This window comes from Chinchilla lanigera, unplaced genomic scaffold (genome assembly GCF_000276665.1).
Source record: "Chinchilla lanigera isolate Chin_1 unplaced genomic scaffold, ChiLan1.0 scaffold00055, whole genome shotgun sequence".
Taxonomy (NCBI): Eukaryota; Metazoa; Chordata; class Mammalia; order Rodentia; family Chinchillidae; genus Chinchilla; species Chinchilla lanigera.
The window spans coordinates 8,211,245-8,214,361 of record NW_004955456.1 but is presented as its reverse complement, the minus strand read 5'-3'; the positions used below and the strand labels follow the sequence as shown (position 1 = coordinate 8,214,361).

Sequence of the window (3,117 nt, the reverse complement as noted above, 5' to 3'; positions counted from 1 at the left end):
ATCAGCTTGTCTATTTAAAAACATTTCTTTTTCTTTTTGCTGGACATGGTGGCACATGCCTGTAATCGCAGCACTTGGGAGGCTGAGGCAGGAAGATCATTGTGAGTTCGAGACCAGCCTGGGGTACAAAGTGAGCTCATTGTTCTGCTTGTATTTGGTTGGTGTGCTCTATTTAACATTATTCCATTCAGATCAACAATTGAATATATTTTAATCTGTTTACTCAGTTATGCCTGGCTAGCAAGAGCACTCCCTCATTGTTACATGATGTATGACCACTCCCTGGTGTCTTCTGGCTAACTTTTTTTTTTTTTTTTTTGAGACAGGGTCTCACTATGCAGTTCAAACTGGTCTTGGGCTCACTTTGTAGCTCAGGCTGGTCTCGAACTTGAACTATCTTCCTGCCTCAGCCTCACCAGTGCTGGGATTACAGGTGTGCGCCACCGTTCCCAGCTCTGGCCAACTTTTAAAAAAAATGTTCTATGAGCAGTGTCTTCTACACTGCCACCTCCTGTCCAAAAGTATTAGTGCAGGTGAGAGAGCAATGTGGATGAGGACCCTGAGGAGCTGAGAGGTTTTGGTCAAGGTTTCCTCTGAAACCTGTTTAGGAATGAAACCTATGAAACATGAATAATCATAAAAAATGAAATATGAATACTAGCATACATTACTTGTAGTCATTCATATTATTATATGCGTGAGTGTCTTTCTTACTTGAAATAAATTCTCAATTACCAGTTAGATACAAATATTTGGTGCGTAACAAAAACCTATTGTTTTTTTTTTGTTGTTTTGTTTTTTGTTTGTTTTTTGTCTTTTTTTGAGACAGGGTCTCACTATGCAGTTCAGGCTAACCTTGAGCTCACTTTGTAGCTCAGGCTGGCCTCGAACTCGCAACAATCCTCCTGCCTCAGCCTCCCAAGTGCTGGGATTACAGGCATGCGCCACTACGCCCGGCTTGTTTTGTTTTTTTTTTTTTGAGACAGGGGCTCGCTTTGTAGTTCAAGCTGGCCCTAAACTGTCCATGTAGTCCAGGTTGCCAGGCTGGCCTTGAACTTATGGGGAATCCTCCTGCCTCAACCTCCAGAATGCTGGGATTACAGGCATGAGACACTACGCCTGGCTGTTAATAAAAATCTTATATCCTTTACTTATATCCTTCAAAGTTTCTATGCAATACATGCAGGCACTTGACTAATTTATTTCAGACTTCTCACCCCGCCCCACTAGCTGAATAATATTTTTACTTCATTTCTAAATCCCAGGCTGGGGCGGCGTGGCTTGGTGGTAGAGCGCCTCCCTTGCGTGCCCGAGGCCCTGGGTCCAATCCTCAGCACCAAAACCAAAGGAAAAACGTCGGAATTCTCCCTATCCTTCGTCAGAACCATCTCCTCTAGATCCTGAAGAAATTAAACTCGGTGCGCCCTAGCTCTGCAACCATTTTCTCGGTAATGAATACCGGGAATGTAGAACTTCAAAGTTACATTCGGTCAAAGGGCACCAGCACTCTCGTAAGGGACAAGCTCCTCTCTCGCTGGATTTGAAGGCTAAGGGCAGGGTGCGGTAACCCAGTGGCCGGCCCGGACCCTTGCATCCTCTCCGATCAGTCCATCAGTTGATCGATCAGGTCACCAGTTTACACAGAGCCTGGGGCCCAGGCTGTCAGCATCTGAGCTGATCTGTTTGGGGTGGGGGGACCGCATCGGTTAGCTGCAGCCAGCCGCGGCCAAAGGTAAATGCTTGGGACAACAGTCTGTATTCTTTGTGGTCAAGGTAAAAGTAGCCAGGCAAGTGACACCTAGGAGAGAGAAGAAGTGGGAGGAGGACAGAGCAAGAAGGAGAAGGAGGAGAAGGAGGAGGAGAAGGAGGAGGAGAAGGAGGTGGAGGAGGAGGAGGAGAGGTGCAGACTCCTTCGACATTTGTGCCGTTTGCAAAGTGCGCGCCCACCCGACTGAGCCCAGGGTTTGGGGCGCGGCGCCTCGTTGTCCGCTGCAGAGGCACGTGCCCTGGGTGTAGGTTTTGAAATTCTCCTAGGACCTGTGTTCTTGCAAGAGCGTGACGCCAAAAGTGGATTTCAGAAAAGGAACCCAAGGGACTTGATCGATTGCAAAATCAATGAGCAGAGGTGCCCGGCTTCCGTGGCCCCGCCCCCGCCCCCGCCCCGGGGGTGCGGCGGTGGGCGTGGCCTCTGGAGGTCGGGGAGCGCGGCGCCCCGCCCCTCTGCCGACAGGAGGGGCCGGCGGGGCAGCGGGGGAGGAGGAGGAGGAGGGGGCGCGCGGGGCCGCCCCGGGGCGGGGCCAAGCCTTCCTCCCGGCCGGCTCTGCAGAGCTGAGGCCGGTGCCTGCAGTTCAGAAAGAAAAGCACATGCACAGCTGCTCCGAAAGCGCCCCCGGTATCTGCAGATCTCGCCCGAGCGCCGGGCGAGGGCTCTGGCGCCGGCCCAGGTCGCCCGCTCCAGCTCCGCGCCGCACGGGGAAGTCGCAGCCTCGGGCCACGGTAAGGCACGGCCACCCGCGCCCCGAGCGCCCACCCGCTCGCCCGGCCTCCGCCCGGACCTCTCCGCTGCACCGCCAGTGTCCCCAGTCCGGGATTGGTGAATCCTCCCTGGGAGCTCGACACTTGCTTTTCGTTAGTTTAGTTTTAGAGAGCTTCGCTGGTGTTATGCCTCCGGGGCAGGTCAGCAAACAGCATGAATGAATGATGCAATATCGCCGGGGGCAACGTCAGTACCACAGCTGGAGCTGAGGGTCTGACCTTGTCGTCTTCCGCAGAAGTAACATTTTAAGCAAACACCTGCTATGCTGTTCCGAAGACAGCTTCAATCGGGACCTAAGTCAGTCCTTCCGTCCTTCATTTTTGTACTATTTTTTCTTTGTGTGTGATTTACATATTATAGTTACACTTCGAATTTTTGGTGACTGGAATTGATGTGGGGGTCAGGGAAGAAAATTACATAATTTCTTTGTTTTAGTACAGTTGCTGGGTAGGTTTTCAATATGAGGAAGAGGAGGCTGTCACTTTCATAATGGTGAAATAGAACTAGTTAGGACTTGAACATTTTTCAAAGAGTTTGACACTACTTTTTTTTTTTTTTTTGGTGATTTTTAAAAATCTTTT

General features: G+C 50.7%; 1 protein-coding gene across 2 annotated transcripts in view; it reads left to right on the top strand.

Moving 5' to 3' along the window:
* The first annotated feature begins 2,250 nt into the window (after positions 1–2,250).
* Psph (phosphoserine phosphatase) overlaps positions 2,251–3,117 on the top strand; it is a 13,373-nt gene continuing 12,506 nt past the window's right edge. The window contains exon 1 of one of the 2 annotated variants that reach the window (XM_013520546.1): positions 2,251–2,496. The gene's annotated coding sequence lies outside the window, so the exon portion shown is untranslated. The remainder of the gene's footprint in view (positions 2,497–3,117) is intronic. The other variant, XM_005396697.2, reaches the window with a different exon arrangement.